Genomic DNA, 21,539 nt, shown 5'->3' on the forward strand with positions numbered 1-21,539 from the left:
TGGCCATAGCAGGTTCTAAAGGCAGTTTTAGGAATACTCTGCTCTTGTACTTTCAGCTGATAATAACCTGACCTCAGGTCAATTTTTGAGAATACAGCTGCACCCCTCAACTGATCAAACAAGTCGTTAATGCGGGGCAATGGATATCTATTCTTTATTGTCACCTTATTCAACTGCCGATAGTCAATACATAAGTGGAGAGTGCCATCTTTCTTCTTAACAAATAACACTGGCGCTCCCCAAGGTGACACACTAGGGTGGATAAAGCCTTTGTCAAGCAGCTCTTGCAACTGAACTTTCAACTCTTTCAATTCTGCTAGTGCCATTCTGTATGGTGTTATGGAGATTGGGTCCACACTAGGCATAACATCAATTTCAAACTGCATCTCTCTTTCTGGAGGTAATCTTGGCAATTCATCTAGAAACACATCCGGAAAGTCACATAAAGTAGGGATGTCTCTTAGTGTCGAACTCCCCACTTGGGTGTCTATCACATGTGCCAAGTATGCTTCACACCCCTTTCTGATCTTTCTTCTGGCTAGTGCAACCGAAATGATGTTGATGGTAGTAACTGCCTCTTCCCATGTATTACCACATCACTGTACAGAGGGAGACCAAAAGTGACTGTCTTCAATCTACAGTCGATCATGGCATGATGCCTGGCTAACCAATCCATGCCTAAGATGATATCATAATCTCTAAAGGGAATTTCAATCAAATTCGACAGAAAAGTGTGTCCTTAAATCACCAAAGGACAATCTCTATAGATTCTATTGACCCGGACCTCTTGTCCTAACAGACTAGTTACTAGCACTTTAAAATCCATTTTGGCACACGAAATAGCAAGTGAACTAACTATATTAGCACTAAAATATGAGTGGGTTGAACCCATATCAAACAGTACAAATACATCTTGATCAGAGATAGAGATTGTACTGGCTACAACATCAGAAGTCTCAGCCTCTTCTCGCTGTCTCACCGTATAAACTCTGGCCGAAGCACTCCTTTATGCTGTCTCACACCCTACTCCCCCGTAAGATGTAACATGATCCCGTACCGTACTTCGCCTACCGATAACCCATTAGATATACTACAAGGGATTTTAAAATAATTTTCGTGAAATTTAAATCATCGATTAAAATCTGGAATTATAAAAAAATTTTCAAAATTTCGACAAAGTGCCTGTTGTGTTTTGAGAAAATAGTTCTTCAAATCTGAAAAGGAAAACACTCCCAATATGTTTTCTCAAATACAACTCCAATAACTTCATTTCAACTCACAATTCAAATCTTAATAATCAAATTAATTCATTTTCAAACCAATCTCATCATAAAGAACATTTCATTGATTACAAGACTCAATATTTATATCACAATAATTTATATTTAATTACATACTAAAATATTTTACAAGAGTTTTTATATAACTGCTTAAATAATTTATATACATATTATTACATACATACATCAAAACCTGTGTACATAGGTATACCTGGAGCTAATCTGAATGTCTCTTCAAAGAAGCTTACTTAATTGCTCTATGCTCTTTTCACCTGCGACAACATACAAAGCTATCGTTGAGTGGTGAACTCAGTGGTGCACAACTATAATTTAAAACATAGTACAATATACATCGACAAAATTTACAGCAAATAATTTAGAAATCTAAATACTCATCAAATTCCAAAACTCAAAATATTCATTGCCAATAATATAAATCATTTGTATAAAATGACTTTGATCACGAAATTCAATTTATCAAATCATAACTAACCATTTAAGGTAATTCCAACAATTTATTGGAAATAAAGATTAATTCCAATAAGATTAATTCTAATAAAATCAATTATACATAAATCCCATTTAAAATCGAAATTCTTTACTATTCAATAACCATTCTTTATCTCGAAAACCATTATTTATCTCAAAAGCCATTCTTTATCTCAAAAGCCATTCTTTATCTCAAAAGTCATTCTTTATCTTAAAAACCATTCTTTATCTCAAAAGCCATTCTTTATCTCAAAAACCATTCTTTATCTCATAAGCTATTCTTTATCTCAAAAGCCATTCTTTATCTCAAAAATCATTCTTTATCTCACTAACTATGCAAGACTAATCCGAAAGGGCCATCTTTGGGGTGATTCTAACTCCCTATGGCTGGAGAGGTCGAATCAGATTCTAACTCCCTATGGTCGGGGAGGTCGAATCATCGTGCACAGTACACATCACAATAATGAATCTTCCAAAAGGGCCACAACATAAAACTTAGATCTAACATCTAATAAAAGGAGAATATAAGCCTGTGCACGTACCATGGTAATCAAAACATAACTAACTCTATTGTCTTTTCAACAAATGAGAGAGACGGGTAATAACCTAGTCAAGCATCTATAGTGAGATATAAAACAATATCACAATCCTTTTAAATCACAATACAATTCGATTCAAAGTCAATTCCAATATCCAATAATTTTTATGCTCATCACAATTCAAATCATAAATTTGTATTTTTCCATGCAAATTACCCATCACAATTCAAAACATATTCTATCACAATTTTCCAAAACATAATTTATTCAATCCACAACAATGCTTAATACTTGTGGAAATACCATTTCACAAAGCTAAATTCATACTTACTATAACAATTTCAATAATCATTAAATTAAATCCAATGCTTGTTAAACATAATACATAAGAAAAATATGTCATTTAATCATATGAAATATTCAGAACAAAATCAGTTAAAAACTAGTTGTGCACAAACCTGATTTGAGTCGCCCCTAGGCTTTAACTCAATGTTCCTTATGCTTCCCAATATCCTTTTCAACTGAAACACATAATTTAAAGTGTTTCAATACTCAATGAATTTGTTTCTAATAATAAAATCCAATATTTAAATTTTCTTGGTACTGTTCCCTTCAATTCATTTCATTAGTCAATCTATAATGTTGATCCTTGATGCACTCTAAGTGAGTCAATTCTAATATTAACAATATATCACATTTTATAGCCCTTTAGTATTGGTATATGTTACCAATTTTATTTCCAAGTGCATTGCATTTTATTGCAATTTATCGGATTTCGGTGTACTATTTTGACCTAGCCGGACGACCTAGTTCCCTCGATTTTTGGGTTTCGGTCCAAACTACAAACTTGTAGGTCTATATCTAAGTAGTGTAAATCATTCTGAGTAGTGTAGACCAAGATATGGTCAATTTACTAAAGCTAGACAGAATGCACTAAAATGGTAAACTTAGGTCATTTTTAGGTCATTTTCATTTCGGCCAGTTTTGGTACCCAAACTTTTGCAAGCTATTTGGCTTGGTTCTGGCCATTTTTTGGGCTTTCATGTCCCAATAAGAATTGTAGATCTATGTCTAAACTATTCATGGTAAAAATTTCAGGTCAATTGGACCTGTTTTGAGTGAGTTATGGTCATGCTAATGACTACTGTTCATATGGTCAAAAATTCTGGCCTGCGCTTACCTATTCCGGATTTGGTCAATTCTCATATCACTTTGTGGACAGAATTTAGATAAGCTTCCTTCATGAAAGTTGACACTTTTTGTGCCTAGTTTCACCTCCAATTAGTCTCATACCAATTGGATTCACACACTTAAGGTTCTAAGCTAAAGTGTACACTACCCTGTTACACATTATTCAACACTTACCAATTACACATTCAATACTTACCAAGTTTACCTTTTATGCCAATTATGATTTGTTACCATAACATTAACACACTTTACATCACATTTTGGTCATTTGGGCAGCTTGCAACCACTCTCAACATACATATTATAACTCAAAATTTTCAAACTCCAATTACAATAATTTAACCACCTGAACATACCTCATTTACATGTCCAAATCCAAACAATTATTCACATACACATGTTGCCACCATAAGCAACATAATTCAACAACCCATACCATGAAACAACACATTTCTAACCACACTTTAAAGTTGCTGATTCACCTCATGGAAAATATGTAACACCCTAGGCAAATCCCACATCGGCAAAACTCGGGAGAGATGTTAGGTTTATAAGTTGGTGATTCGTAACCCCTAGTGATGTGTTTTAAAATCGTGAGGGCTTCAGTACAGAGCAGACAATATCACTAGTGGGCCGGGTCATTACATTTTTGGTATCATAGCCACTCCGTGTGCAACCTTGAGCGATGGTGGGGCAAACCTCAGCGAGGATGCTGAGTCACATAAGGGGGGTGGATTTTAACACCCTAGGCAAATCTCACATCGGCAAAACACGGGAGAGATACTGGGTTTATAAGTTGGTGGTTCGTAACCCCAAGTGACGCGTTTTAAAATCGTGAGGGCTTTAGTCCAGAGCGGACAATATCACTAGTGGGCCGGGCCGTTACAAAATATCTCCTTCAAATTGCTTTCAAGCTTCCAAAACCAAGTGTACCATTACACATACTCTTAATATACATTGTCAAAATCATTTCTATACACTTAAACACTTACATCAACATCTTAAACAACCATTTACAAGTGAAAACAAGCTACACATGGTGAGTTCCCATGGCTACCGAAATGGTGTACCACCATTAAAACATCAAACTTCAAAACTTCTTCCATAAAACCACTCACCACAACATCCACTCAAAGTTTAATGAAATAAGAATGGAGAATACTCACTTACCACTTTTGAAGCTTGAACAAAACCTCTCCAAACCTTCTTAAAATTGCTACCAAAATCTTCCTTGCAAGGTGAGGATTAACTTTAAAGAAAGGACTTGGGGGAAAGGATGGCTCCAAAGGGTTTGCAAGGAGCTCAACCAAAATGGCAATGGAGTTTTTCTCCCAAATGATTTTCGGCTGGTTTGCCAAATGAAGAAGATGATGGAATATTCTACCCAAAATCTGCTTAATGGTCCACTTAGAAAATGTTAGTGGAGCACTAAAATCATTTATAATATTTGTTTAATCAAATTTCTCATAATTCCCACATTTAACCCCTTTTCTTTCACTATTTAAATTATGGATCACCATTTTAATTTTCATGGTATTTTAAAAATTTAATATCATTTATTTTTAATGTACATTTAGGTCAAAAAGGAAACTCGGGGTGTCAATTGACCACAATGCCCGTATTCGGGTTGCTTTTCGGCTTTTTCGGTAACACTGATTTTTGTTAGTTTCTCGATTTTTCACTTTTCTTTGTACTAATTCATTAATTTTTCTTGGACATTTCTAATATCATTTATTTTTCAATAGATGTTTATTTAAGTCCCAAAAATATTTTCTTGGGTTCCCCGCGGTCCAAGGCTAGTCAATAGATATTCAAATCTTATTCTGTTTACAATATCCATTAACAATTACTAACAGTAACATCTTTGCCCACGTCTAGAGTAATTCTATTACTGCAATTTACTTTTACGTCCTCTTGCCCTACAATAAGTAGGCTTGCCATTTAACTTTATAATTTATGGTGTGTTAGAAAATACTTTTCGCTGATAAACTCTTCCAGAACTAATTTCAGTTATTATCACATTCCTTATCTTAAAGGATTAATCACTACTGCATCAAAATTTATTCCCATGTAAAGGAATAACAACAGAACATATAGTTCTAACACTAACATAAAACTAAGTAGTGCTGGGATCAAACAATTTTTTTTTTTTTATTAAGAACTTACCAGCAGCTACATCCGAAGTTTCTGTTCTTTCTCCTTGGCGCATAGTGGAAGCTCTAACTGATGTGCTACTATGGTCGGGGTTAATTCACTATGTTATGATTGTGAGGAGTACCAACTCTATTTTTATCTCGACCTCTACTGACTGTCTGTGAACTTTCGAGAGCAGATCGAGGTACTCTAGTATAATTTCTAACAAAGTGTCCAAGCTTTCCACAATTGTAGCAGGCTCCAGAGGCCCTATGACAAATACCTCCATGTAACTTACCACAAACATGGCAGAAACGGGCAAAATAGGAACTTCTGGTTGTTCGACGACTAGATCTTGGTGTTCTCTGCCTTGATGATCCGCTTTTATCATATCCCTAAGCTCGGGGTTCCTCAAATTCTTTTCTCTTCCCTAAATTACTTTTCAAGCTCTGACCCATAGGTTTCTCCCTCTTCTCTATTTCACACTACCCTTGTGGGGGTTGGGTTTGTGCTTAAGCTTGAGCTGACAAAGTATCAACCATTTGTTGAAAGAAAGTGGCCATTTGCGGGGCCATTTATGCAGTAATTTGTACCGGTAAAACTAGTATAGTCGGGCCTTCGACACTTTATGGAACTGGGGCCTCAACTTGTACTTCTGCCATCACAAACTGTTCTATTGTCTCATTCTTCTCTTCCATATCTTTTCACAGGATTTTCTATTTTCTATACAACCAACACAAGGAGATTTCTCTCCATTAGTTCATATTTATGATGTAAATGTACTATAAGTATCAAACATTTGAGCAATTGTAGTTACCGACAAAAAGATTTCAAATTCACAGTTCAAAATTTACTTTAAAACCTAGCTCTGAGACCACAAAACATGTCACACCCTACTCCCCCGTAAGATGTAACATGATCCCATAGTACACCTAATGAATTACCGTACTTCACCTACCGATAACCCATTAGATATACTACAAGGGATTTTAAAACAATTTTCGTGAAATTTAAATCATCGAAAATTTTTTTCAAAATTTCGGCAAAGTGCCGATTGTGTTTTGAGAAAACAGTTCTTCAAACCTGAAAAGGAAAACACTCCCAATATGTTTTCTCAAATACAACTCCAATAACTTCATTTCAACTCACAATTTAAATCTCAATAATCAAATCAATTCATTTTCAAACCAATCTCATCATAAAGAACATTTCATTGATTACAAGGCTCAACCTTTATATCACAATAATTTACATTTAATTACATACCAAAATATTTTACAAGAGTTTTTATACAACTGCTCAAATAATTTACATACATATTATTCCATGCATACATCAAAACCTGTGTACATGGGTATACCTGAAGCCGATCTGAATGTATCTTCAAAGAAGCTTACTCAATTGCTCTATGCTCTTTTCACCTACGACAGCATACAAAGCTATCGCTGAATGGTGAACTCTGTGACACCCCTTATCCGTCTACAGTGTAGCCGAGCAAGTTATGCCACTCAGTGTGTCGGAACACCAATTCATGTTTCAATTTCAATTAATCCCTTTTAATTCATTTATTTATAATTTCTGATAAATCTAAATTTTTTTGCAAATTTTGTAAAAAATTCGGCAGAGTGCCGGCTATAAATTGGACAAACAGTTCTTCTGAACCTGTTAAAAACACTCCCAATAATATCATCACATTATTCTCAATCAACCTCCAATATATTCTCAACAATTTCTCAATTCACTTCAGTATCTCAAAAATTTAATTCAATTCAAAACACAATCCACTCAATGAAAAATGCTCAATTTATTACGGAACATATTCCATAGATACTTACATCAAAACATAATTACATGAACTTATAATATACATTACAGAAGGTTACAAAATACCAAATGTCAACATATCAAAATATCAAAATGGCCTAATGTCCTACCAAATGCACTGCAATGTGAGGTGACTCTGAACTCTGAGTGCAGATATGAAGGCTCACCCTGTATGAGGCCTACTGGACTCCCCGCAATGTCTCCAGTACCTGTGCGTGGCAAAAGTGACGCGCTAAGCAATTCTGCTTAGTGGTGACAATATAAAATAAAATAAAATAAAATAAAATAAGACATGTGTGCAAAATGTATATTTACATTTTTGAGTGGACTAAATTTCAAATATTTATTGCAATATTATTCGATTAAAGCTTGGTAAAATTTATTAATACTGCCCGAGTAACCTATACTAGTTGACTGGACTGGATAAATGGGTAAACTGGTACTGGGTACTAAGTACCTCGGACCATCACACCATCGGTCACATTGTGTCTCCCGGTGTGCAACAGAACAGCTAATAAGCTGTGATAATTATCGGGGATTAAACTCGAGTATAATAACTCATTATCATAGCCAAAGGCTATTATGTTACAGAATGGCATGGGAAGCCATGAAATACAGAATGGCATAAACCCATATCCAGTACTGCTAATAGAACCCTATTGGCATGCCAAACTATCCAACCAATCACATTAGGGCTACTAGGGCATTTAACACTTTTTATTTGTGTAATTCTTTGAAATTGAAATTTTTATGACTACTATTCATTTCACTAGTCAACCAAAATGTTGACTTTTGCATTGATAATAGGTAAATTAGTTTAATTATCATCAATAAACCACATTTTGCATTTAAAACTTGTTGGTATTGGTTGCCAATACCATCTCTAAGCTTAATGATAATTAGACAAAAATTTCAGTTTTCATGCTTTGTTTTTACTGTTCTATTAGTCATATTTGCAGTGGAAATTTGGAAAGTGATCAACACGAAAGTTGTTCCTTATTTTGCCTAGATGAATTTCTTTTTTTGAATCACTCCAATTGGAGTTTTTTAGCTCAAGTTATGGCCTAAATACCATGACTGGCCGGATTGGACAGATTCCAAATTTCTGGGCAAAACTAGTTCTGCCAGATTTGGTGACTCAAGTTTGGTTGGCAATTTGACTAGGTTATGGTCAAAATTTGGGTTAGGTTTCTTCATGAAAGTTGTTGGTCTATATGTCACCTTGTTTCTGGTAAAATTTCAGGTCAATTGGACCTTTCTACATTGAGTTATGGCCAAATGACCAAATACTGTTCATTTGGTCATTTTGCCCAGGCAGATTGCAGGTCACCCGGATTAGGGCAAACTTTTGGTCAAGTTGGTTTGGTTTTCTGGGCATGATTTCTTCACCAAAGTTGTGCCATTATGTGTCTAGTTTCATGTACAATTGGCCAAACACCAATTGAACCTCTACAATTCATGTTATGGCTGTCCAAACAGGCTGGACTCATAGCCAAACCTGCAGGTTACACAAGGCAGCCACTCCAACCTCAATTCCCACAACCCAATTCACTTCATTTCTGGTTCAAACCAAACCAAATGGTCACTAATTGACCATTAAAACCTACTTCCATCATCACAAGATCAAATCTCATTCTTCAACCCAAACCCTAACTCAACAATTTCAAAATCATGCATTTTCACTTTATTTCATCAATCTACTTAGCAAATACATATTGTGGGCAGCCCTAATACCCTTTTAACTTCATTAAATTCAACACCATCAAACCCTAACCATGGCTGCAAAAAATAAGGAATGGCATACCAATGTCTTTCATCAAGTTTCTTTGTCATTTAATCACCAATATAGTGCTTAAACATGAAATTGAATTGAAATTTAAGGTTTTGGTCACTAACCTCTTTTAGCTCAAATCCAAGCCAACCAAAACTTTAATTTTTCTTCAAAATTTTTCTGCCCAAAGCTTCCTCAAGCTGTGGGGTGAATTTTTTGTGAAGACAACTAGGGCTTTTAGGGTGTGGAAGCTAGGGAAAATCAAGCTTGAAAAAGCTTGTCCATGGAGGTTAGGGAAGAATGGTTCACAGCGAAGGAAGAAGAAGAAATAGAAATCTGATTTTTTTTCTCTCTCAATTTTCAGCCCATTTGTCTCTTTTAAATACATTTATGCCATGTGTCAACACTTGAGTGGGTGAAGGCACACTAATGACATCATGTGATGTCATAAATTCCCATTTAATTCATTTTTTTTCTTTTCTTTTCTACTCATTTTCAATTCAATTTTTAGTGATATTTATTCACATTTTATGTCATAATAATTATTTACTTAACTGGACAAGTCGGCCAAAAATTACCTCTAAAGGCAAAATGACCAAAATGCCCTCCGTTTAGCTTAACGGGCCAAAATTGTCTGTACTGATTGAAAATTTTTTCTAAATATTTCCTTGGAATTCTAATGCCATAGGAATCTCAGTGACCCTTCTCTGGAGTCCCAAAAATTATTTTATAATTTTTTCCCCGGGTCTAGGGCTCCTAGTTGCGAGAACCGCAACTTCTCACTAGGTTACCCATCGCTAGGGCACCGGCTAATTTAACTTGGTTGTATTTTATTTCTAAAATTTTTCCTAAATTTTTTCTTATTAATATTTGAGTTAATTATAGTTCCTTACTTTAGTTTAAATATTTTTCCAGACATTCTAGCTGTCCGGACCGACACCGATCACCGGAACAGTAGAATGTACGAAACAGGGAGGGTGTTACAAACTCAGTGGTGCACAACTATAATTTAAAACATAGTACAATATACATTGACAAAATTTACAGCAAATAATTTAGAAATCTAAATACTCATCAAATTTCAAAACTCAAAATATTCATTGCCAATAATATAAATCAATTATATAAAATGACTTTGATCACGAAATTCAATTTATCAAATCATAACTAACTATTTAAGGTAATTCCAACAATTTATTGGAAATAAAGATTAATTCCAATAAAATTAATTATACACAAATCCCATTTGAAATCGAAATTCTTTACTATTCAATAACCATTCTTTATCTCGAAAACCATTCTTTATCTCAAAAGCCATTCTTTATCTCAAAAACTATTCTTTATCTCAAAAGCCATTCTTTATCTCAAAAGCCATTCTTTATCTCAAAACCATTCTTTATCTCAAAAGCCATTCGTTATGTCAAAAACCATTCTTTATTTCACTAACTATGCAAGACTAATCCGAAAGGGCCATCTTCGGGGTGATTCTAACTCCCTATGGTCGGGGAGGTCGAATCATATTCTAACTCCCTACGGTTGGGGAGGTCGAATCATCGTGCACAGTACACATCACAATAATGAATCTTCCAAAAGGGCCATAACATAAAACTTAGATCTAACCTCTAATAAGAGGAGAATATAAGTCTGTGCACGTACCATGATAATCAAAACACAAACTAACTCCATTGTCTTCTCAACAAATGAGAGAGGCGGGCAATAACCTATTCATGCATCTATAGTGAGATATAAAACAATATCACAATCCTTTTAGTGAGCATAAATCACAATACAATTCGATTCAAAGTCAATTCTAATATCTAATAATTTTTATGCTTATCACAATTCAAATCATAAATTTGCATTTTTCCATGCAAATTGCCCATCACAATTCAAAACATGTTCTATCACAATTTTCCAAAACATAATTTATTCAATCCACAACAATGCTTAATACTTATGGAAATATCATTTCACAAAGCTAAATTCATACATACTATAACAATTTCAATAATTATTGAATTAAATCCAATGCTTGTTAAACATAATACATAAGAAAAATATGTCATTTAATCATATGAAATATTTAGAACAAAATCAGTTAAAAACTAGTTGTGCACAAACCTGATTTGAGTCGCCCCTAGGCCTTGACTCAATGTTCCTTATGCTTCCCAATATCCTTTGCAACTGAAGCACATAATTTAAAGTGTTTCAGTACTCAATGAATTTGTTTCTAACAGTAAAATCCAATATTTAAATTTTCTTGGTACTATTCCCTTCAATTCATTTCATTAGTCAACCTATAATGTTGACCCTTGATGCACTCTAAGTGAGTCAATTCTAATGTTACCAATATGTCACATTTTATAGCCATTTAGTGTTGGTATATGTTACCAATTTTATTTCTAAGTGCATTGCATTTTATTGCAATTTATTAGATTTTGGTATACTATTTTGACCTAGCCAGATGACCTAGTTCCCTCAGTTTTCGGGTTTCGGTCAAAACTATAAACTTGTAGGTCTATGTCATATTGCCCGCGGGAAAAAATTTTAGGTCATTGTGAATAGTGTATAACAAGATATGGTCAATTTGCTAAAGCTGGACAGAATGCACTAAAATAGTAAACTTAGATCATTTTTAGGTCATTTTCATTTCGGCCAGTTTTGGTACCTGAACTTGTGCAAGCTATTTGGTTTGGTTCTGGCCATTTCTTAGCTTTGGTGTCCTCATAAGAATTGTAGATCTATGTCTAAGCTATTCATGGTAAAAATTTCAGGTCAATTGGACCTGTTTTGAGTGAGTTATGGTCATGCTAATGACTACTATTCATATGGTCAAAAATTCTGGCCTACACTTACCTATTCCGGATTTGGTCAATTCTCATGTCACTTTGTGGACAGAATTTAGGTAAGCTTCCTTCATGAAAGTTGACACTTTTTATGTCTAGTTTCACCTCCAATGGTCTCATACCAATTGGAGTCACATACTTAAGGTTCTAAGCTAAAGTGTATACTGCCCTATTACACATTATTCAACACTTACCAATTACACATTCAATACTTACCATGTTTACCTTTCATGCCAATTCTGATTTGGTACCATAACATTAACACACTGTACATCACATTTTGGTCATTTTGGGCAGCTTGTAACTACTCTCAACATACACATTATAACTCAGAATTTTCAAAGTCCAATTACAACAATTTAACCACATGAATATACCTCATTTACATGTCCAAATCCAAACAATTATTCACATACACATGCTGCCACCATAAGCAACATAATTTAACAACCCATACCCTGAAACAACACATTTCTAACCACACTTTAAAGTTGCTGATTCACCTCATGGAAAATATCTTCTTTAAATTGCTTTCAAGCTTCCAAAGCCAAGTGTACCATTACACATATTCTTAATATACATTGTCCAAATCATTTCTATACACATAAACACTTACATCAACATCTTAAACAACTATTTAAAAGTGAAAACAAGCTACACATGGTGAGTTCCCATGGCTGCCGAAATGGTGTACCACCATTAAAACATCAAACTTAAAAACTTCTTCCATAAAACTACTCACCACAACATCCACTCAAAGTTTAATGAAACAAGAATGGAGAATACTCACTTACCACTTTTGAAGCTTGACCAAAACCTCACCAAACCTCCTTAAAATTGCTATCAAAATCTTCCTTGCAAGGTGAGGATTAACTTTAAAGAAAGGACTTAGGGGAAACGATGGCTCCAAAGGGTTTGCATGGAGCTCAACCAAAACGGCAATGGAGTTTCTCTCCCAAATGATTTTCGGCAGGTTTGCCAAATGAAGAAGATGATGGAATATTCCACCCAAAATCTTCTTAATGGTCTACTTTGAAAATGTTAGAAGAGCACTAAAATCATTTATAATATTTGTTTAATCAAATGTCCCATAATTCCCACATTTAACCCCTTTTCTTTCACTATTTAAATTATGGACCACCATTTTAATTTTCATGGTATTTCAAAAATTTAATATCATTTATTTTTAATGTACATTTAGGTCAAAAAGGCAACTTGGGGTGTCAATTGACCACAATGCCCGTATTCGGGTTGCTTTTTAGCTTTTTCGGTAACACCGATTTTTGTCAGTTTCTCGATTTTTCTCTTTTCTTTGTACTAATTCATTAATTTTTCTTGGACATTTCTAATATCATTTATTTTTCAATAGATGTTTATTTAAGTCTCAAAAATATTTTTCTGGGTTTCTCGCAGTCCAAGGCTAGTCAACGGCCCACTCTGCAACTTTTCGCTGCGGTCACCCATCAGTACAGTTTTGTTCGTTTAGCTTAGTTCCATTTTCTCTCTTTTATTTTTCCTTTATTTTTTTTTTGTATTTTCCTCTATTGTATTTCACTACCTTATATCTCCACACTAATATTTAAATATAATTCCAAGCATCCTAGCTGTCCAGACAGACACTGTCACTGGAACAGTAGAACACACTACCAAACATAGGGGTGTTACATGCTAACTGGTTAATAATATCCTGATTGCCAGAAGCATTTCCTCTACCTCTGCCTCTTCCTCTACTAACCGATTGTGAACCTCTGATAGCAGGACTCTGAACAGACCCTTCTGCAGTTGTAGGAGCTGAACCAAATCTAGGGGCACTGGTGCAGTACTTAGCAAGATGGCCCTTGCCTTCACAGTTAAAGCAAGCTCCTGTCGCCCAATAACATTCTCCCCCATGAATCTTGCCACATGTCTCATAGGGGCGGGCAGGATATGAACCCCTGGTCGACTGCTGACCAGGTCTAGGGGGTCTCTGTGTAACATCCTCACTTTAGCTAGTCCATACAGTCTACTACTCCAGTGACCAATATAGGTTCGGACAGCTAGAATGTTTGAAATTATAAATAGACTAGAGTGAGGAGTTATAAAGAAACTAAATAATGCTCATAAAAACTAAGGAAAATTTTTAGAAACGAAATACACTAAGGTTAAACGAGCCGAAACACCAGGGATGAGCAACCCGAAGGGGAAGTGACGGTGAAAGCCGTTAGCAACCCCAGACTCGGGGAAAAAATTACAAAATAATTATTGGGACTCCAGAGAAGGTTCATTGAGGTTCTTATAGCATTAGAATGCCAAGAAAATGCTTAGAAAAAATTTTATATCGGTACACACAATTTTGGCTCGTTGAGCCAAACGGAGGGCATTTTGGTCATTTCGTCTTCAGAGATGATTTTTGGCCAACTTGTCCAGTTAAATAAATAATTTATATAACATTAAATATGAATAAATGTTGTTAAAAATTTAATTGAAATTAAATAGACAAGAAATGGAGAGAAAATGAAAGAAAATGGACTTATGACATCATAATGATGTCATTAAGATTCTCCCAACCAACCCAATGTGGACACAAGACATAAACTTATTTAAAAGAGAAAAAATGGGCTGGAAAAATGAAAAAAAATCAGAACTCTTTTTTCTTCTTTCTTCTTTGCCGTGACCCTCCTCCATAGCCACCCATTTTCAAGCTTTTGAAAGCTTGATTTCACTAGCTTCTACCCCACTAAACCTTATACTCCCAACACAAAAAAGTGTTCTTACACCTTGGAGATTCTTTTGGGAGCAAAAAGAAAAGGAAAACAAGAACCCTAGCAAGTGGAAACTTCACTCCATTAGAGGTTTGTGACCTAACCTTTGTTTTTACTTCAAATTTATGTTTATGGACTATAAATGAGTGTAAATGACAAAGAAAATTGATGAAATACCATTGGTATGCTAAACCTAAATTTCAGCAGCCTTGGTTAGGGTATGATTGTGATGAGTTTTATGGAGTTAACATGCTTGTATGGCTGCCCACAATATGTATCTCTAAAGTGGATTGATGAAATGCAATGATAATGCATGGTTTGTAATGTTGAGTTAGGGTTTGGGGTGAAAAAATGAGACTTTGACCATGTGATGATGAAAGTAGGTTTTAATGGTCAATTAGTGACCATTTGGTTTGGTTTGAATAAAAAATTAAGGGAATTGTGTAGTGGCATTTGAGTTTGGTGTGGCTGCCCTTGGTGACCTGCAGGACTAGACATGAGTCCAGTAGGTTTGGGCAGCATTAATTTGAATTGTAGAGGTTTAATTGGTGCAAAGCCAATTATACATGAAACTAGACACATAATGGAACAACTTTGGTGAAAAAACCATGCCCATAAAACTAAACTAAGTGGACCAAATGATTGCCCTAATTAGATTGACCTACATTCTGCCTGGGCAAAATGACCAAATGAACAGTATTTGGTCATTTGGCCATAACTCAGTGTAGAAAGGTCCAATTGATCTGAAATTTTACCAGAAATAAGTTGAGATATAGATCTATAACTTTCGTGGAGAAACCTAACCCAAATTATGACCAGAACATATTCAAAAAGTGAGTTGCAATCACTGTTCTACGTACTATAGATTTGGTCAGTCTAGAAATTTTGGACAAAATTTTAATCCGGCCAGTTGTGGTTTTTTGGCCATAACTTGAGCTACAAAACTCCAAATGAAGTGATTCAAAAAAGGAAATGCAACTAGACAAAATAAAGAACAACTTTCATTTTGATCATTTTGCCAAATTCCCACTGCAAAAATGACTAACGGAACAGTAATCCCAAAGCTTGAAAACTGAAATTTCTGTCCAATTAACTTTAAGCTTAGAAATGGTATTGGCAACCAACACCAACAATTTTAAAATGAAAAATGTGGTATGTTGATGATACTTAAATCAATATACCTATTGTCAATGCAAAAGTCAACATTTTAGTTGACTAATGAAATGAATAGTAGCCATAAAATTTTAATTTCAAAGAATTATATAAATTAAAAGTGTTAAATGCCCTAATAGGCCTAATGTGATTGGTTTGGATAGGTTAGTAAGCCAATAGGGTTCTGTTAGCAGTACTGCATATGGCTTCATGCCATTCTGTGACATAATAGCCTTTGGCTATGTTATTTAAGTTGTTACACTCGGGTTTTATCCCTAATAATTATTACAGCTTATTAGCTATTCTGTTGCACACCGGGATACACAATGTGACCGATGGTGTGATGGTCCGAGGTACTTAGTATCCAGTGCCAGTTTACCCATTTATCTAGTCCAGCCGACTAGTATGGGTTACTCAGGCAATTACCAAATTTTAATCGAATAATACTGCAATAAATATCAGAAATTAAGTCTACCAAAAATGAAAACATACATTCTGCATAATTATTTTATTTTATTTTATATTGTCACCACTAAGTAGAATTGCTTAGCGCGTCACTTTTGCCATGCGCAGGTACTGGAGACCTAGTTGGGGAGCCCAGTAGACATCAGACCGGGTGAACTTTCAAACCTGCATCCGGAGTCTAGAGTCACCTCACATCTGCAGTGCATATGGTAGGACATTAGGACTTTGGGTAGCATTTTGTATTTTGCATTTTGTATTAGTTTTGGATTGTAACTATAAACTCTAGTAATTATGTAATAATGTAAATATATGAAATTTTATGTTGTTGAAATTTTCTGTATAATGTATATTGATAAATGAAATGTTGAGAAATATTTATGAATATGTTTCAAGTGGTAATGTGAACAAAAAAAAAAATCTGATAATAGTATTGAGATTTTGAGATTGACTTGAAATGTGTGTAATGGAGTTCTGGATTTGGAAATTATATTGGAAGTGCTTTTAAATATGTTTAGAAGAACTGTTTTTCCAATTTACAGTTGGCACTCTGCCAGATTTTCTATAAAAATTTAAGAAAAATTCAGATTTATCAAAAATTGTAAATACATGAATTAAAAGGGATAAATTGTAATTAAAATATGAATTGGTGCTCCAGCACACTGAGTGGCATAACTTGCTCGGTTACACTGTAGACGGGTAAGGGTTGTCACATTTAGTGGTATCAGAGCATCGGTTTAGGCGTTTCTGGGCCTAGATAGAGTGCATACCATTTCATTGCATTTGTAAGCGTTGAGGTGATATTAATGCAGATCTGTTTGTTTTCTTATTTTGAATAGGATATGGATCCTGCTTCTCAAAGAGCAGTTGATGAAGAGGTGGAGAGTCATGCTCCACCAAGGGCTAAATCTGGGGGCAGGGGAGAATCTGCTTCACCAGCAGCTGAGGCACCTACCCAAACTCAGTTTGAGTTATTTCAGCAAATGACCGAATTCTACCGGCAAATGATGGGGGCAATTCCACCACCACAACCACAGCCACAGCCACAACCCCCACCAGCACCACAGAAGTCCCATATAGAGAAATTATGAAAACATGGGGCTGTGGACTTCTTTGGGAAGAGGGAGGATAATCCCATAACAGCAGAAAACTGGTTGGATAGAACCATCAAAGTGCTGAAATAGCTTAACTGCACCCTTGAGCAGAACCTGGAGGTTGCTGTGTCCCTACTTCAGGATGATGCATATCAGCGGTGGGACATAGTAACCAGTGAGGTGTAACCAGAATGGATCACCTGGGAATTCTTCCTCACAGAGTTCAGGAAGAAATATGTTAGCAAGGTGTATTTAGAAGAGCGAAGAAGAGAATTTATCAGTCTGAGACAGAGGCAATTGTCAGTGGTAGAGTATGAGCGTGAGTTTGTCAGACTGAGCTGATATGGGAGGGAGATAGTCCCTACAGAGGTAGAGAGGTGCAGAAGGTTTGAAGAAGGACTCAATGACAACATCAAAGTTATGATAACAGCATTGGAGATCACAGATTTTGCTAAGCTAGTTGATGTTGCATCAAAAGTGGAAAGGGTCCGAATAAATGAACAAAATAGAAGGGAAAGACAGCAGAAGAGGGGTCCAGGTCAGTCCAGTACATTTTCTACTCCTAGTAAGAAGAGTAAGGGTCCTCCTGCTCAGAGTTCAGGACCACCACAGGGTCAGGGTCAGTCTCAGAGGCCCAGACCATAGTTCACCCCTAGGAGAGGCCAGTCCACACCATCAGTGGGCAGCTCTCCAGGGATGGTGTTTAGGGGACCAGCCCCAGCATCTTTTGCCTATCAGTACTGCCAGAAGTGGCATAAGGGGGACTGTTGGCGAGTGACCGGTGCATGCTTACGATGTGGATCTACAAAACATCAGATCAAGAATTGTCCAAAGAGGACTACTACAGTTGCTCCAACACAAGCTGACAGACCTGCTCCTGCACCACAAAGGGGTAGGAAGCCCGATAAATCTGAGGTAGCTGGTCTATCACTGAGGCTTGCATCCGAGTCAGCTGAGAGGCCAGAGACTAGAGTACCTGCCAGGGCCTATGCTATTAGAGCTCAGGAGGAGAAAGATGCCCTGGATGTCATCAGGGGTACGTTTTCCCTCTACAATACTTCTGTGCATGCATTGGTGGATCCAGGATCCACTCATTCCTACATTTGCATCAAACTACTCGTAGTAGAGGCGAGTGATCAAGACATTCTGATCACAAATCCACTAGGCCACAGTGTGGTAGTGAATAAGGTGTATAAAGGTTGCCCGTTGAGGATTCAGGGGTATGAATTCTCGGCAGACCTAATTGAATTGCCCTTCCACTAGTTGTATTACAGAAGATTTGTGAAGGGATTCTCTCTTATAGTTGTTCCAATGACCAAGTTGTTGCACAAGAATGTGAAATTTGGCTGGAACGATAAGTGCCAAGCCAGTTTTGAGAGGCTGAAGGCTATGTTGACAGAAGCACCAGTGTTAACACAGCCAGTGTCGGGAAAAGACTTTGTGGTCTACAGTGATGCCTCGCATAATGGGCTAGGGTGTGTATTGATGCAAGAGGGGAAAGTGGTAGCCTATGCTTCCAGGCAGTTAAGGCCACATGAATAGAACTACCCTACTCATGACCTGGAGTTAGCAGCAATTATCTTCGCACTGAAGATATGGAGGCATTACTTATATGTTGAAAAATGTTACATCTATACAGACCACAAGAGTCTAAAATATTTGCCAACCCAGAAGGAGCTCAATCTTAGACAGAGGCGATGGATTGAGTTCTTCAAGGACTATGATTGTGTGATAGATTATCATCCTGGGTAGGCAAATGTTATTGCTGATGCTTTAAGTAGGAAATCCATCACAGCTTTAAGATCACTAAATGCCTGTCTGTCCTTAGCTCAAGATGGAGCTATTTTGGCTGACTTACAAGTGAGGCCAACCCTGCTACAGTAGATACAAGATGGGTAGAGGGCAGATGAAAAATTAATGACCATTGTGGGTAAAATTCCAAAGGGAAAGGAAACTAACTATGAGGTGAAAGCAGATGGTTGTCTGTACTACAGAGGAAGAGTGTGTGTACCAGATGATGGGGAATTGAAGACTAGTATTCTAAAAGAAGCACACACTAGTGTTTATGCTTTGCACCTGGGAAGCACGAAAATGTATAATGATTTGAAGCCTCATTACTGGTGGCCGGGTATGAAGAGGGATATAGCTGACTATGTGACTAAGTGTTTGACATGTCAGCAAGTTAAAGCAGAATATCAAGTTCCATCAGGATTGCTACAGCCTATAAGCATACCTGAATGGAAATAGGACTGGGTCACTATGGATTTTGTTAGTGGTCTACCTCTCACCCAGAAGAAGCATGATGCAATATGGGTGATAGTGGATAGATTAACGAAGTCAGCACATTTTCTGCCAGTTAGGATTGACTACTCACTGGAGAAGCTAGCAAAATTGTATATCAGTGAGATAGTTAGATTGCATGGAATCTCACTTCCATCAAATCTGATCGAGATCCAAGGTTTACATCGAGATTCTGGAAAAAGTTGCAAGAAGCCTTGGGTACACAACTCTATTTTAATACGGCTTTTCATCCTCAGACGGATGGACAGTCAGAATGAGTAATCCAGGTAAACCTAAGAACTAATTGAATTTTCATAGTTAATAAATTGAAACGATAGTAACAATGTGAATTATGTGATAGTTCCTGGAGGATATGCTAAGGAGTTGTGTTATTGAGTTTGAGGAGAGTTGGGATAGATATCTTCCACTGGCGGAATTCGCATATAACAATAACTACTAAGCTAGCATTCAAATGGCTCCGTATGAAGCACTGTATGGGAGGAAATGTAGAATCCTAGTGTGTTGGACTGAATTGGGCAAAGATAAACTGGTAGGACCAGACCTGGTGAAGCAGACTGAGGAGAAAGTGAAGATAATCAAAGCTAACCTGAAGGTTGCCTCAGATAGATAGAAATCTTATGCTGACCTGAAGAGAAAAGAGACAGAGTATGCAGTTGGCGATAAAGTGTTTCTCAAAGTCTCACCATGGAAAAAAGTACTAAGGTTTGGAAGGAAGGGTAAGTTAAGCCCTAGGTTCATTGGCCCATATGAAATTATTGAATGTGTGGGACCAGTGGCCTATTGGCTAGCTTTACCATCAAAACTGGATAAAATTCATAATGTATTCCATGTTTCTATGCTAAGAAGATATCGCTCAGACCCTTCACATGTCATTTCCATGGAAGAGATTGAAATCCAACTGAACTTGACATATATAAAAGAACTTATACAGATCCTAGCCCGGGAAGTGAAGGAATTGAGAAATAAATAAATTCCATTGGTGAAAGTGCTTTGGAGGCACCACAACACTGAAGAGGCAACTTGGGAAAGTAAAGAGACAATGAGGCAACAGTTTCCTCAACTGTTTGCATCAGGTAAATTTCGAGGACGAAATTCTTATTAGAGGGGAAGAGTTGTAACATCCTCACTTTAGCTAGTCCGTACAGTCCACTGTTCCAGCGACCAATGCCGGTTCGGACAGCTAGAATGTTTGAAATTATAAATAGAATAGAGTAAGGAGTTATAAAGAAACTAAATAATGCTCATAACAATCAAGGAAAATTTTTAGAAACAAAATACACTAAGGTTAAACGAGCCGAAACACCAGGGATGAGCAACTCGAAGGGGAAGTGACGGTGAAGGCCGTTAGCAGCCCCAGACCTGGGGAAAAAATTATAAAATAATTATTGGGACTCCAGAGAAGGGTCATTGAGGTTCTTATGGCATTAGAATGCCAAGAAAATGCTTAGAAAAAATTTTGTATCGGTGCACACAATTTTGGCTCGTTAAGCCAAATGGAGGGCATTTTGGTCATTTCATCTTCAGAGATGATTTTTGGCCAACTTGTCCAATTAAATAAATAATTTATATAACATTAAATATGAATAAATGTTGTTAAAAATTTAATTGAAATTAAATAGACAAGAAATGGAGAGAAAATAAAAGAAAATGAACTTATGACATCATAATGATGTTATTAAGATTCTCCCAACCAACCCAATGTGGGCACATGGAATA

The sequence above is a fragment of the Hevea brasiliensis genome, chromosome 15 (genome assembly GCF_030052815.1).
Source record: "Hevea brasiliensis isolate MT/VB/25A 57/8 chromosome 15, ASM3005281v1, whole genome shotgun sequence".
Classification (NCBI taxonomy): Eukaryota; Viridiplantae; Streptophyta; class Magnoliopsida; order Malpighiales; family Euphorbiaceae; genus Hevea; species Hevea brasiliensis.